The 15,704-nt window shown below is 33.8% G+C and overlaps 1 protein-coding gene across 13 annotated transcripts in view; it reads left to right on the top strand.

Annotated features, from left to right (window-relative positions):
• The window catches only part of LOC145291978 (angiomotin-like protein 1), a 98,107-nt gene that overhangs the window by 19,094 nt on the left and 63,309 nt on the right, over window positions 1-15,704 (top strand). For 4 of the 13 annotated variants that reach the window (XR_013869515.1, XR_013869512.1, XM_080137927.1 and 1 more), the window contains exon 1: window positions 2,028-2,453. The exons of 4 other annotated variants lie outside the window; for them this stretch is intronic. The gene's annotated coding sequence lies outside the window, so the exon portion shown is untranslated. Of the gene's footprint in view, window positions 1-2,027; window positions 2,454-7,891; window positions 8,458-15,704 lie in introns of those variants that run through there. 5 more of the 13 variants (XM_080137930.1, XM_080137926.1, XR_013869514.1 and 2 more) reach the window with 5 other exon arrangements.

Here is a 15,704-nt window from a genome sequence, read left to right as displayed (position 1 = left end):
TTTAATTTTGATTCACAGTAGAAAAAAAAAGCATAGCAATGAAATTTCAACTAGTTAGTCTCTTTTATTTAAAAAAAAAAAAAAATAATAATAATAATAATTTCATTTTCCTAATCGCACAGATTTCTGTAAGATTACCGAAATCAAGAGGTGTTTATTTAGACGGTGATAAACATACCTGACACAGTATCACCTTTAAATCGCGTAAAGTATCATTTTGTTCAGCCTGAGAAACCCCTCCTTCCAGGTATTATCTCCTTCGGTCAAAAGGTGGGCAATTATTTGCCGGTCTCTGAGAAATCCTTACTGAGGAATGTGTACAGAATGCATTACGTCAAATTTTGCACCCGTCCAGAGAGTTTCTTATTTCGGGTAGTTAGTTCGATTCCCCACTAGAAACTGAACCCATTAAACGTTGTCACAATGAGAGGCAGCGTTTGGAAATACTCGGTACTGTATGTAAATCCCGATCGGTAAATTTTTACGGCGTGCCCCAGCGTATTATAATCACCCCAACCTCCCTATGATAAGAACGGCTTTTGGAATACCCCCCTAACCTCGAAAGCCATTCTTAACATGGGGTGGTTTTGGGGGTGTTTATCCTACGCTGGGGCAAGTCGTAAAAACATACCACCCAGTCCTTACAAACTGAAAATCGGTTACCAATTTGTAACAATGACAAACATTCCTGGGTCGATCGTTGTGATCTGCGTCCGCGAGACACTGACGGCGGTAAGCTACGTTCATGTTTCAGATGTGATTAAATTATTTATCGGATTGAAAAATACTTTTAAAAATAGGTGCTTATTCAGATTTAGCACTTATGGCTGCATAAAGTAAAGAAAATATAGAAAAGTCGGTGCGATGTACGTACCACCACTACCAGTCACGGAATGAAGATGAAACATTCTAAAAATCACGTAATTTGATCAAGTAGTTGTTTCTTTTTTATTCGACCAAATTAAATTTTACGACCAAGTAAGTCGTGGTGTTTTCGTCGGCCATGATTAAATCCGTGAAATAAAAAAGAAGGGAAAACTCAAATCGAAGTGTCGTGTTACAAAATAAGCTTTATGTTCAATTCAGTTTAGTAGTAAAATCGCTAAAACTCGTAAATTTTTATTTTCTTAGTTTTTAATAAAACTACTTGATCGATTTACATAATTTTTGGAATATGCTATCTGTGTTCTGTAACGAGAACATACACCATACAATCTTTTCTGATTTTTTTTTTTTTTTACTTTTAATTAAAATGCATTATTGTAGATTAACACCCTCCGCTAAATTATGTCCCCCCCCTCTCTCTCTCTCTCTCTCTCAAAAATGCGATTACTCGTGAATACCCTGACAAACTTGAAAGAAAAAAAATTAATTTAGAATTTAGAGTATGAGATCGGTTCTGTATAAAATTCTAAAGTAAGATGATCCTCCACTTCCTGATCATTCTAGCATTTTACGACATTTAATCATTTTTTCTTTACTATTAGAGATAAATCCTGTGCATTTTTTGGCTTTTTGTTCGATGGAAGCTCTACTTTTTAGGCGATTACGTATGATTTTATGACCTTACAATTTGGCCTTAGGGTTACTTATAAAATGATTTGATTAACTACGTTAAATTTATATACGAAACTGCTCCCCTACTCTAAATTCTAAAGTAATTTTTTTCTTCATTCCATCGATTTTTTAATGTGTTCCTGTTTCTCACTAGTAGTCATTTTAAAAAAGTAGAATCTTATTATTTTTTTATAAGGTGGCTGGTCAATGAAGAGTGTTCATCTATTAATTTATTTTCTTTTTGTATATTTTTTAAAAAGTTACCCTTTATTCGTATATATATATATATATATATATATATATATATATATATATATATATATATATATATATATATATATATATATATATATTAATTATATACATTCTTTTATCTCATTTTTCCCGTATAGTAAACTTCCTCCTCCTTCCTTCATCACCCATCATACACCACGACAACTATTTGCCTTTTTTTTTCTATTACCGCAAAAAAAAAAGAAGAAAAAAAAAGCTTCCAGCTGCTGCTGATGGACACATGCTTCATTCCAAATCCCTCCTCTTTCTTCGTCTTCAATTCCTTGCTCTCACCACTCCCCTCATCTAAGAATGGCAGAGCGTGAAACATTTTGTTCTCCTTTCTTTCCTGACGCACGCGCTCCAGAAAGTTACCACCGCTCAGCCTGGTAGGACCTTATGTCCGCATTCTTTATCTTTTCACTAATATGTACCCGTTGTCTCTTATCGTCAACGAAAAAATAAAGCACCATCGCGAAACCAGTGCTGGGATAAATTACAACTCGTCTACTACGAAACAAACGGGTGGAAAATTTTAAAACATTTTTTAACTTTACAAGAAAAGGACACCAACTAAAAACATAAAAAAAAAAGAAAAACTTTTTTATTCTTTTGACGAAAAAGTAAGTCATTTTCATAATTTTTTTCCTCATCTTTTATCTATTTTTATCATCTTTGTGGTTCTTTTTCTTTTCGATGTTTAAATTAAATGAACGAAAAAAAACAAATAATTGACAATTTTATGGGGGGAAAAAAAATTCGTTTTAGTTTTCAAGTTTTCGCATTCTTTAAATTCTTTCCTTTTCGTTTCTCCGGTTTCTTATCATCTCTTTATTTGTCTCTTCCCCCCCCCCCTTCACTATGTTTATTCATGGCTAATCACATTTTTTCGGCAAAAAAGAGAAAGAGCACGTTAACTCTTTTTCTACCCCTCTCTCTCTCTCTCTCTCTCTCTCTCTCTCTCTCTCTCTTCCAATATCTATCTCATGTTTTTCTCTCATTGTATCTCTTTCGTCTGAATGTTTGGTTAACTCTTTCACACACACACACACACACACACACACACACACACACACACACACATATATATATATATATATATATATATATATATCCTATTTTTCTTTTTTCTCTCTCTCTCTCTTCCACTCCGTCTACGTTACTTTTCTCTCTATCTCTCTCATCGCGTTCTATGTTACACGTTCTCTATATCCTGTTTTTATATTTTCTTTCATCTACCCTTTTCTCTCCCTCTCTATCTGTAGTTTTTTTATTTTTTTGTTTTTCACCTATTTTTTTTTCGTCTTTATTTTGGACCCTTTTTTTTTTTCTCTCTCCACGTTTTCGATCTTTACTTTGTCTTTTTTTTTAAGTCATTTGTTTCGATTTGACGAGCGTAAACTGTGAAATTAATCTTTCAAATTTAATTTACCCTTATTATTTTACTCTAACTTTTAATGTCACTTTTTTTTTTCACACATTCTTTTTCTAACGATTTCTTTTAAATGTTTTTATTTGCTTATCTCCCCACGAAGGTAATTACAAACATAAATTTAGTTTTTAATGTGAAGATACAACCCTCACCCCCAGGGCATTCTAGATTATTGGGAACCACTATCTTTTTTTCTTTATTTGATTTCTCGGGTTTGTATTTCTGTACACATAGATTCGAAAAAGTTGTCAAAAAACAAATATATAAAAAATGTTATCAAAGGCAAGATAAGTTACTTTTCTACCAAACGGGATATATTTTTCGTGTTTTTAATCAATGTATGCTCGAAAAGCATACAGTGTTTACCGATTTATTGGAAAATTCAAGATGGCGCCTGACTCTCTCTTTAACACGGTAAGTTGTGGAAAAGGTATTATAAATAAAATGTTAGACAAAATACTATTAAAAACCCGCTCAGTATATGTTACTGTTACATAGGTTAACATATATTCGACGGGTTTTTAATAGTAGTTTGTCTAGTTTTTTATTTATAAGACCTTTTCCACAACTTACCGTGTCAGTCAGGCGCCATCTTGAATTTTCCAAAAAATCTGCAGCAAATAAGTATTACTAAAAACATAAGTCACCTTTCTACCAATCTGGATAATTTTTTTTTTTTTTTTTTGCGATTTAACTTATTTGAAAACGTTTATTGGGTTTGTATTACTGTACATATAGATTCGAAAAAGGTGTAAAAAACAAAAAAAAAAAAAAAACAAATAACGGGGTTGTATTACTGTACACATAGATTCGAAAAAGTTGTCAAAAAAACAAATATATAACAAATAAATGTTATCAAAGGCAAGATAAGTTACTTTTCTACCTAACTGGATATATTTTTCGTGTTTTTATTCAATGTAACATGCTTATTCAGCTCGAAAAGCATACAGTGTGTACCGATGTATTGGAAAATTCAAAATGGCGCCTGACACTCTCTTAAACACGGTAAGTTCAGGAAAAGATGTTATAAATGTTATAAAATCTCTCGGAGAGGGTACGTTTGGGAAAAGGTATTATAAATAATAAACTAGACAAAATACTGTTAGAAAACAACCGAATACACGTCAACTTATGTCACGGTAACATATATTGAGCGAATTTCTAACAGTATTTTGTCTAGTTTATTATTTATAATACCTTTTCCCAAACGTACCCTCTCCGAGAGAGAGTCGGTTGCCATTTTGAATTTTCCAATACATCGGTAAACACTGCATGTTTTTCGAGCTGAATAAACATGTTACACTGAATAAAAACACAAAAAAATATATCCAGTTAGGTAGAAAAGTAACTTATCTTGCCTTTGATAACATTTATTTGTTCTATATTTGTTTTTTGACAACTTTTTCCAATCTATGTGTACAGTAATACAAACCCCTAAAAACATATCCAATTAGGTAGAAAAGTAACTTATCTGGCCTTTGAATAAAATTTATTTGTCATATATTTGTTTTTTGACAACTTTTTCGAATCTGTAGTAGAACAAAAATGTATTTTGTTTAATTTTCAAATTTGAGTCATTATCGAGTGTCCAGTGTAATGAAACCACTGTTTGTTGTTAACAGAATTAATTCCAAAGTAAATAAAAGCTTTACAAGTAAAAACCCACAAAAACTTATCCAGGTAAATAGAGTAACTTTTCTTGCCTTTGGTAACATTCGTTTATTTTTCACGTTTATTTTTTTTTTGTTTTGTTTTCTCAGTTATTGTAAAAAATGCCCATTTTTTTTTTTATTATTATTTTTTTTTACCCTAATCCAAAACTAACCCTATCCTAAGTTTTAGTTTGCAAAGTGAGTTGATTTAGTTCGATCCGTATTGTTTAGAAACCTCGGTTCTTGAGTCGATTTTCTCTGTTTGTAATGGGAACTGGATACCTATTCCTAAAAAGCAGCTTACAGTTTAACGTCCTGTATTACGGTTCACTTGTGGTTCCTAAAACAAAGAAAAGCGGTACTTTTCGAACGCGCCATTATCGCAGGAGCAGGAGCAGGACAAATATAAAACAATGAATAAAGAATCGTTCAGTGACTTGAATGCCTCTTGTTTAGTTCTATTTTTACAAACTATATCGGTTCTTTCAAAATATTCTTTGATATATATTTTTTTATCACATGCCTAAACCCTGACCCTATCATCGCAGCAGCGTTCTTCTATTAAAAGAAATGCTAAGCAACCAGCCAACCACGACCGTCACTACCTGTTGTAATAATTACATCTTCCGCCCGCGGATAGCATTAAAACGAAAGGGTGTCATCATGCTATATCCTTCTTTCGCTTTTAGCATCAGGTATTTTAGAATCAATATGGTTCTAACGAATTTCATTGTACACGTGGAACGCAGAAATAAAAACTAAACTGAAATGAGTTCAAAATCAAACTAGCTAAAGAAAAACTGTGTTTGTTTTACTATACACATAGATTCGAAAATGTTGTCAAAAAAAACAAATAAATGTTATCAAAGGCAAGATAAGTTATTTTTCTTCCTAACTGGATATTTTTTTAGTGTTTTTATTTAATGTAACATGTTTATTCGACTCGAAAAACATAGTGTTTACCGATGTATTGGAAAATTTAAAATGGCGGCAGACTCTCTGCTGAACACGGTAAGTTTGGGAAAATGAGTTAAAAATATGCAAAATACTGCTAAAACCCACCGAATATATGCCGATCTGTGTCACGGTAACATGTATTGGGCTAGTTTCTAACAGTATTTTGTATATTTTTTTATTTTTTAACTCATTTTCCCAAACTTACTTTGTTCCAGCAGAGAGTTCGGCACAATTTTAAATTTTCCAATACATCGGTAAACACTGTTTTTCGAGCTGAATAAATATTAACTAAAAACAATTGTTCAGTTAGGTAGAAAAATAACTTATCTTGTATTTGAAAATATTTATTTGTTATGTCTTTGTTTTTGACAACTTTTTCGGTGTATAGCAATACAACCCCACAGACTAGCTAAAGAAAACGATAACTAAACTCCATAACTTTTTAAGGTTCTCCTGTAGGAGACGTCTCCCTGAACTATTTTTCCTTTTTTCTCACTCACATGCCCCTATTGAATCCCGAAATCGTATCAGCGGGCCGATATCAGTTGACTTTTTTTTCTAGCAGTCAGTCAAAAAAACAGGAAACAATTTCTTTTTAAATAGTAAATATGAAACTGAACACAAATTAACACATTATTTTACAATTTCGAAATAACTAAATCACGTTTTCTTTGCTTTGGGTAAATTTTTACATTAGGTCCTCCTCCACCTCTACAATTTAAAATGACGACTTCAATAGGTGTTCGACTATGCTGAATAAGAAAATCTCATGTAAATTTAGCAGACAAATAGTTTTCGAGATATAAAGACCTGTATTATGCACTGTAATTCCATGGCCGCCATGTTGTGCGCACGCCCACGCGCGATAAACAAATATACTTCGGTAAATTTTTTACGTACCAGCGTATTATAAACACTCCAATCTCCTCATGTTAAGAACGGCTTTCGGAATAAACACCCCCAACCTCGAATATTTAATATGGGGAGCCCGGGAGGTGTTTATTCTGAAAGCCGTTCTTAGCATGAGGTGGTTGGGGGTGATTATACTACTACACGGAGGCAGGTTGTAAAAAAATACCAAAAATATTTTTAAAATGTAAACAATGTTATTCATTTACTATAGTCATCGAACAATACTGTAATTCAGTTTAAACTATTTGTTTTAAATAGGGGGAGATCCGACATGCAACTATAAAAAAGGGAAAAGGGAAGTACGATTAGGTAAAATGCTTCTTGGTATCGCAGGGAAGGGACAGCTAGTTTCTAATTCTTAACGAAGCGACTTCGTATACAGCGATGTTTTCTAAATTCTATTTACTTTCCCTGTCTTCGGGCTGGGTTCAAGGTGTTCTATTCTATCTTCGGTTGATTTGTAGTTTTGCGCCAACCAGCTCTCCTCCACCTCTTTGGAAAACTGCACGTAAAAAACTAACGTGTCTAACTTTTATCATAACCCTACCCTCACCCATGGCGGATGAGACAAATAAATAGGCATTTGGATTAAAATAAAACATTAGAAAGTAAAATAACACCAAGTTAGCCATCAATTCTCTGCCAATAAAATAATTTTCTCTTTAACTTTAATTTAAAAAAATAGATGACACACAATCAATATTCGTAATTGTAATAAATTGTCTGCATTGTTTTAGTGTCGTTTACAGCGCATGACGTATTTTCAAATGTTAACGTCTATGTTTTTCTTCAAATTTGTTATCTTGAGAAAGTCTTTGAACAATAAACACGAAATGTCTATGAATATATAAACATTTTTCGTTTTTTTTTGTTTGTTTTTATTGCATTACTATCAACATCCGTACATGTTGCACTTAAGGAAGTCAATATTAATATTGACACCAGGGAAGATCTACAGTCGATCTGAAAGCGACGGAAAAATTTGATGGCATCGAATGGTCGGGTGTTTATTTGTAGGATAAAACCAGATAGAACCGCTGCCAAGACACATGATATAGCATGAGATAGTGTGTGCCGATCGTACTCTCGCTCCTTACCTCGCCAACATTGTCATTGTGCCAGAGATGCGGTTGTACCAGAACATCAGGCGGTTCGCTTAATTCAGCTGGGAAGGTGAGTCAGTCGAGTGGTTGGTTGAAGTGTAATTTCGGGTCATGCCGCCCAGATGAAAACATCCCAACGGAAAGAAATGATGTAGTGTTATATACTCGTGAGCAGGTGTGCAAGTGAAGTCAATGAATATAAAATTTGGTTTTGTTCCGGAGTAATCTGACTTTGATACAAGTTGACGTGCATGCATCGAAGCATTGCTGTATGGTTATAGAATTGTTTTTATTATTCGCATGACCAACTCCTATAATATTTTGCAACAAAAAGTTTCGCCAAACGAATGGAAAAAATCCCGTTTATAAGCAACAATATACGTATTTTTAAGTGACCTACACTGTCGGGTGTAGGTTGTCGAAACTTTAAACGTTCGTTCAAACTGTATAGCCTCCAGTGAATAATTGCCTTGCACAAGATATTAAGTTAACCAGGAAAGGAACTAAGACATCCTTCTTCATTGGTGTCGGAAAGCTCTCTGGGGACTACTGTAAGAATCCCAAAGGTTCTGTAAGTATTTCTTCGAAGATTCAGTCAAAATTTATACTCTGAAGTCTAATTGGTCCTCGTGTGACCGAACCACTTTACAAGGACAGGTCTCGGTTAAGGTACACAGATGGGGTCCGAAAATCAAGTCTCGTTCTGAGTTCGGGGAAAGGTGGGTTACGTGGTAACTCTGTCATCGGTATCGAGGAATGAAGTGCCGCGGAAAAGGTGTAATATATAACAAATAAATGCTACCAAAAGCAATATAAATTCAAAGAAAAGCAAGAAGTAAAGAAAGAAGCCGTTTAAAGAATTTTCAAGCATATAAACAACATTTTAGAATTAGATTTTTTTTTTAATTCAACAGTTCTAAGAATTATAATCTTTTTTAATAAACACTTCAAAGAATTAGAATTTTATAAATTAAACAGTTCAAACAATTAGATGTTTTTTTTAATATAATTAAGCAGTTCGTATAATTAGAATTATTTGTTCAATTAAACAGTTCCAAGAGGTTGATTCACTCTGTAAAACTTTATTTGGTTCACAATGTTCTTACGATATTCTTCTCCCTTAAGAACGCTTTCGCCTCGTTTTAGCAACCCAAAAACTTGCTCATACTGTTTCTGTCCATGTTGAAAGGGTTAATGTTTTGCCGCGTTTATTCAAAGGGGTTAGGTTCTCCCTCGACACCGGTGACAGAGCCACCTTTCCCTGAACTCAGAACGAGGCTGGATTTTCGGACCCCATCAGTGTACCTTACCCCTTTCTGCGAGCAGAAAAATGTTTATGATTGCTGCATAGTAACTGCCACTTTCATGTTTAAAGCAATTGCAAAGAACATAAAACTGACAGTCAACCATGGCATTAGTAATTCATGATATTTATTTATAAAGAAAATACGGTATTTTTTTACGACCTGCCTCAGCGTAGTATAAACACCCCCAACCACCCCATGTTAAGAACGGCTTTCGAGGTTGGGGATGTTTATTCCGAAAGCCGTTCCTAACATGGGGAGGTTGGGCTGTTTATAATACGCTGAGGTACGTCATAGCAATTTATCGAAAATACAACTTTGTTATATATGGGTCGTGGAATTGCATTCATCAGACAACACATCTAGCTAATTTGCATATTCTTTTAAACATTCATTTTAATTCCCTATTAGATTTTTTCGGTTTTATATGGAATAATCATCTTTAGTCAACTGTTATGGGTAATTATATTCATGCAGATATTCTAAATGATTTATACTTGCGTAATATTTGTGTAAAAAAGGTTATAGTAAACACAAATCTCTTTTTATATATATGTATGTATGTGTATATATATTTGTTTAAAAAAATTTGCCTACCAAACTCCTCTGTCAGTTTTTTGTCTACAGATATGAAACTTAATATATAGGATATTCGAACCCATGTGAAACTTTATATTTGGGTTTTAGCCAGAGAAAATCGGTACAAAAGTGAAAATTAAAAAAATGGAATCTGCCAGGTGAAGGTCGAACGACAGCATTACGAATATGCATGCGTAATGTAATAGCTATTGGTTCATGTTTTAATTGCAGCAAACATGTCTCCATAGCTCAAGTATTAACGTCAAAGGAAAAAGTAAATCGTAAGCTAAATGTTTTGGTTTCGAATTTTTTTTTTTTTTTTTAACTTTTTAAATCATTACTATCTATTGGGTCCAATATAATAAATACGAAATCTGCATTAATCAAAATATATTTAAGTGTATTTTACGACCAGGCAATGCCGGGCGGCCTGCTAGTATATATATATATATATATATATATATATATATATATATATATATAATATGCTTAATTGCGTTGACACACACCGGTTGTTGTTGTTAGATCACCAAAGTTAAGCAACGCTGAGCCTGGTCAGTACCAGATGGGTGACCATTTGGGAATACCAGACACTGTATGTTGGAGAACATCGGTATCTCTTTAGAAGAGCTGAAAAAAACCTAACGTTGTCATCTCACCTGACAGGAATATACATACAACTGGGGAGCGCTTTGTGAATTTCATTATTTCATATATATACTAGCATTGCAGCCCGGCGTTGCCCGGGTGTTTGGAGGTGTGTGTTGAGCAAAAAGAAACAACGCCGATAGTCATTAGTCGCGTGCTCTCGTGTAATGAATGAATACGTGAATGTAGAATTGACATGAAATTCTTAAAGATAAACTAAAATGACCGAAAAATGGGCTGAAATGACTTAAATAAATAAAAAGTAAATGACTTAGAATGACTTTAATGAGCTTAAGGATGAATTGAATGACCTTAAGAATGACTTGAATGCTTAAAAAAATAACTGGAATCCTTCAAAAACAACTTGAATAATCTGGAGAATGACTTGAATGGCTTTGAGACTGACTGGTTGTAAAGTGGGTCATCATTTTACATTAAATTAATACAGAAAAGTGACCCCCCATTTGATATCACAAAAATTATTTGATTTAGGGAATTTGAAACGTTATTTTCGTATTCAGGAACACCGAAAACCAATAAATAGTGGTATAATAAACATAAAAAAAAATAAAAAGTACATGTGTTTTGGACCGACCGACCAACCGACTGAGTGACTTATAGAGTTGCTTGCACACGACTAAAAAACTATTTTGTGGTATGCATTTAAAAAAAAAACTATTCTCCATCGGTCAGTCCATCCGTCTATAACACATTTACTTATTAGTTACAAACAAGTGCAGCATCGGTTAAGAACAGATACTACACTTTGATCTTAGCCATGTGACCAAGGAAAAGTTACATTTTGGACAAGTTTCAGAAAAATGAAATGGATAGGTAAAAATTTATGGGGAAAAAAGTGTCATTTTTTGTAATTTTGGTACATTTTTGACCCCTTATGAGCCCCTTGGAATGCTGAATACCATTGACAATGGACAAACAGTGCAGTTTCACACCTTAACACATGTATATTTGAATTCAGCAACATGGGAAACCACTATATAGACATACAGAACAAGTTTTTGTTGAGAAATATGAAAAACGCGCCAGGGCGTTTTCAGCACTAAAAGTCCCCGGGGGATGCAAACCAGACTTTTGCCAAGGTCACCCATACTGAATTTATATTAAAAACAATGCCCTCCATAGTCTTTGCTTACATTATCTGCCTGAACAGATACTACACTTTGATCTTCGCCAAAAGGGCAAGAAAAACTTAAAAAGCTAAGAACAGCATCTATTAACAACAGACCTTTGATCTTAACCAAAAAGGCCAAGCACAAAAGTGTTACGGACAGGCCGACTGATGGACCGACGGAGTGACATACAGAGTCGGTTGCACGCGACTAAAAAAGTGGTAGTAGGAAGGCAGGCTTGAACCCGTGCCACAAAGGAGGAAAAGAATGGGGAAAAAACCTGACGTCTTTGCTGTTACAACCACGGCCAAACCGGAAGTGACGTAGGTTTAAATTAAGGCTAGACAGTCAAAAAGAGAGGATGACTTTCGAAAATACGGCGAAAAAAGTAGAAAAGTGCCCAGTTGAAAGTGAAGATATTAATGTTTTTAGCCAATTTTTCGATGCTTGTCGTCTGAAAGGTCAAACTTCAAAACGATACTGATTTTGTAAAAATCCGTCGCATCTGTCGAAAGTTTTAGGCAGACATGCAAGCAAACATACATACATACATTTATATATTGGTAACTAAAAATTTTCGACCCAAACCGATTAAAAAGCTTCCCTATCTCTGAATACCCTTTATGTCAAATTTCAAATGTTTAGACCAGAAATTGTCTGAGTAATTTCGTAGAAACCGCAGACGCCAATTTTTTTAAACTTTGGCCCCAATTATGACCCCTTAAGATTTATTGTTTTGGGCTCAGATCAAGTTATTAAGTTAGAGCCATGTCCAAGGAACCTATATCTAAAATTTCAATTGTTTATACCCAAAATTGTCGGAGGAGTTCGGCAGAGTTCTCAAAGGTCAAATCGTTGAACTTTGACCCTTTAACAGCCAAATTTCTGTCCGAAAACGCATTACAAAGATTTTCCTAAATCTCAGTACCCTGTATATCAAATTTCGAGTCTGTAGACTTAAAATTGACAGAGTTATTGTGTAGGGAAATGTACACACACAGACACACACACACACACAGACAGATAGACGGACACGTTCGCATTCACTTATATATATATATATATATATATATATATATATATATATATATATATATATTCATTATAGATGAAATAGTTTTCCACAGACCCGTGTTTCGTTATATCTACGGCTGATCCTCGCGACTTGCTGACAAAGACAAAAGTACACACCCACACACACACATTTATATATATATATATATATATATATATATATATATATATATATATATATATATATTTATATATATATATATATATATATATATATAAATGCTTTCTATACCGATTTATACGTTTTTTTTTGTTTGTTTTTTTGTAAACTGTCCAGAGTTAGTTGTTTTTTCTTTGTTATTTCTATTCATTTAATCACAAATTCAGATATTTTATATGAGTATGAATAGTGGCGAAGGTTTTTTTTTTGGGGGGGGGGGGGGTTCGTCATCTTTGACGGTTGGTTTATCCTCATTAGTAATAATAAAAAAAAGTACAGAAAAATAATCTAAATAACTTGCAACAAAAGATTGCTAAAAAGAATACGGAAGCCGGAAGAAGCGATAACATATGAGCAGCTATGGCCCGAAAATAACTCCATAATTATTCATTCAGCCATTATTGGAGTATTATTAAGTACAAAGCAGACATGGCGACCTCTCTGACCTTATTTGTCATTATTAGTTATTTCTTTATTCTAGGATTTCAGGATGTTTCTATTTTAAGATTTCAGTTGGATTATATAAAACAAATACAAGAAACAATTTAACATTAGCCAACAATAAAAATTATCGACAGAACATCCACTTTCATGCAATTAATTAATGACATTTATTGGATGTATTTCTACCAGTATTTTGTTTAATTTACGGTTTTTAAGCTATTATCGAGGCTTGATATAGCTGTAAGGAGATCGTCATTTTTTTTTTTTTTGTACTTGCTTAACAAATTTGATATTACTTTTTTCCAGTAAAAAAAAAACGGTACTTGTACAGTTTAATTAAGACATTAAAATATGAAAATATCGGAAAAAAAAATAAAAAAAGGATTTTTAGGAAGAAAAGCTAGTATTAAAAATGGGGAGGAAGTGTCGGCACTTTAAATTATCTCCCCGTGGCGTGGTGTTAAAAAATTTCAAAGATGGCTGACTTCAACGCGCTCTCATAAAAATGTTTTTCCGCTGTAAAAAAAAAAAAACAAAAAAAAAAACTACTCAATCAAATTAAGTGAAATTTTTTTTCGGAAATCTTCAGTACAAAACTGATACGTACAATATAATATTTTTTCGATATTTTCATTTTTTAATGTCTTGATTAAACTGTACAAGTAGCAAAAACAATTCAGAATAAGTTAAACAAAAAACTAATCCATGTAAGTAGACGAGTAATTTATTTTGCCTTTGTAACATTTGTTTTGTTGGTTATTGGTAAAATGCCCCCAATATTTCAAGGGTAACTTTCCACTGAGGCAGCCCTTGCATATTTATAGCATGCCCTCCATGAAAAATGACGGAAAAAAAAAAAGTTATGCTTCGCCAGGGTTCGCACTAATCTTCTTATAAAACCATAGAATTACGCCAGTAATTTAGTGATCCACATGTAAATTATTATAAGTACTAAAAACACTACTACATATTAGGTACATGGTTCTATGATACTAAATACGAAATATTCATGAATTAAAATATATTTAAGCGTATTTTACGCCGAAGCAAGGCCGGGCGATCTTCATCCTCCGCTAGTTATAGAATAAAGGGTATTTTTTATGACCTGCCTCAGCATAGTATAATCACCCCCAATCACCCCATGTTAAGAAAGGTTTTCGGTATACCCCCCCTTGTTAAGAACGTCTTTCGAGGTTGAGGGGTGTTTATTCCGAAAGCCGTTCTTAACATGGTGAGGTTGGGGTGTTTATAATACGCTGGGACACGTCGTAAAAATTTACTGAATAAAGAATTTCTTTCCGAATTCATTTGAGGCGGCAGGGGTTGTCTGTTGTGTTATTTGCTTACTAATATAAGTTTTTCTAATGCTTTTTTTTAAAAAACAGCATAATTAAGAAATTATCTAAAAACGCGAATCATTTCTGATGACTAAAGAGAAAACAAAAAACAACCGATGATTTTCTCCGGATGTCACATAATTAATAATACAAATTATGATACTTAAATGAAGCACTCAATACTCTTCCGCAGGAGCTAGACTAAAAGTCATCTTTTCGACTGCTATTCTCGAAACGATCTCTTGTAGAAGATAGCTATGTAACATAGTGTGTGTGATCGCATGGAAAGTATAAGCAGCAGTGAAGGATGACCAGACTGCGAAGCAGCAAAAAAGGCACATATGCAAATTAGGAAGTGTGCGCAAGAAGAGGAGGATAAAGAAAAGGGAGAAAAAAAGCAACACATGCTGGGAGAGAAACAAATTCGGCGAGGAGAACGGATGTGTGAAGACGCAGACGAGAAATGGCCGGCATACGTCAAAGAAAATGGACGTGTAAATAGCGAGGACGGGAATGGGCCGGTTGTGATCGGCATGCGGTCGGATGTAGGAGAAAAGGAACCTGGTAAAATAGACATTTGCCAGCGAGAGATTTTTTTTTTAATGGTGCCGGAAGTAACAGTAATACAAAACGTTTTGGTAAAAAAAGAAAAGGTGCCGACTCGGATTTTGTTTATCTATTTCTAGTTTTGTTTTGGGCAATTTCTGAACTAAAACGGGCACGTCACAGCTAAGCCAAGTTGAGTTAATAGCTTTTGCCAGCAATATTTGTGAATGCAACATAACATATTTAATGATCGATAACGACAATAATGATCTTATTAAAATGGCGATTTGTCATTTCTTTATGACAGAAATTAGGTCATATTCTCAAAGATCGTCTTGGAGATTGATTCTGAAGCCTTGCGAATTATTGATTTACTTTAATTGTAATAGTACAGTTATTATCCACATCCACTGGAAGCATCTGTAAAAGTTGAATACCGAATGTAGCAGCAAGTCCTGGGAACAAACCAGAAAGAATACTTAGAAATAAGTCATACACCGTCAACTATAACTGTACAATTTCTGTCTATCAAATATAAAACCTGACATAGTGATATGGGACGAGCAGGAAAAAGAAGAAACCTTAAAAGTTTGTCA

Source organism: Euprymna scolopes, chromosome 13 (assembly GCF_053919585.1).
Source record: "Euprymna scolopes isolate OS-2025 chromosome 13, ASM5391958v1, whole genome shotgun sequence".
In the NCBI taxonomy this organism is placed as follows: domain Eukaryota; kingdom Metazoa; phylum Mollusca; class Cephalopoda; order Sepiida; family Sepiolidae; genus Euprymna; species Euprymna scolopes.
This window is presented reverse-complemented; position numbering and strand designations above follow the sequence as displayed.